Below are 1,047 nucleotides of genomic sequence, written 5' to 3'. Positions count from 1 at the left end.
CCGCCCGCGGCCCTGCGCTGGCAGCCCGGCGAGTCAGCGAACCCAAGAGGGGTGCAGCCATGGAGTTTTCTTTGTGCTCCTCTCTTTTAATATTAGAGCACATATTGAAACGATAAACACAATGAAAAGCACAAAATATTTCATCGGTGTGGTAACTGTAGATTTCCTTTATTCTGAAGAAATACCGAGTTTTGAACAGTGCGCAGAGGCGGCAACTTCTGCTTTGGACGCCGCTCTCTCTTTAAAGACCGCATTGTTACAGTTTCAATCTAAAGACAATTTTTAAAAAGCATTAGATGTCAGAAAAAGGGGGAAAAAAATCTTACCGTCGAAAGACTGCTGCAGGTTCCAGCTCAGTCTGAAACTGCAGGGAAAAGTGGAGCAGCTGCTGAACAAAAGTTTTAGATTTTTTTTTTTTAGAAAGTCTGCAAAACTAATTTCCCACAAAATAGGACTCAATTTCCGTTTAAGAAACTAGCTCTTGCAAATCTCATACAATTCCTGATTTTTTCCAATAGCAATTGAAATTCATTTTCTCTTTCGCACGTGGACCCAAGAATTTAGACTTAAATTGCAGGAGTGCAATGGTTTTCCCTTTTTCTTTTTCTTTTTTTTTTTTTTTAAATTTTGATTTGGGGGAGGAGGAGGAAGGGCTAAGGAACAAAACGTTTGCGCAGCGGGCACCTCGTTTGGGCAGTGATCAATAAATGCGTTGTCCTTATTTAAACCAGTTACCAGCCGCCTTCGTGGCTACTGTTAACTCCGCTACACGCATGTTACAAACAAAAAAAAAAAAAAAAAAGGAAAAAAAGAGCCAAGCCCAGGCTCTAGGCTGTCCCCCTTGAGCCACTGAAGACGGCAACGAAGACGACGAAGACACGGGGGATAAAAATTAGGCGAGTGCTTGTTTCGAAGGGGCAGGGGGCAAGGAGGGAAACTTGTCTTTCTCCGGCCAGATTGGGTCGCCCGGTGAGCGCCGGTGGCTTCGCCGGCCGCCTGGTGCTGGGGGACAGCGGGAGGTGCCTGCGGGGGCCGGGGTCGCGCTGC

The sequence above is a fragment of the Egretta garzetta genome, unplaced genomic scaffold (genome assembly GCF_000687185.1).
Source record: "Egretta garzetta isolate BGI_Z169 unplaced genomic scaffold, ASM68718v1 scaffold210, whole genome shotgun sequence".
Classification (NCBI taxonomy): Eukaryota; Metazoa; Chordata; class Aves; order Pelecaniformes; family Ardeidae; genus Egretta; species Egretta garzetta.
The sequence above is the reverse complement of the archived record's forward strand: the minus strand, read 5'-3'. Positions refer to the sequence as shown.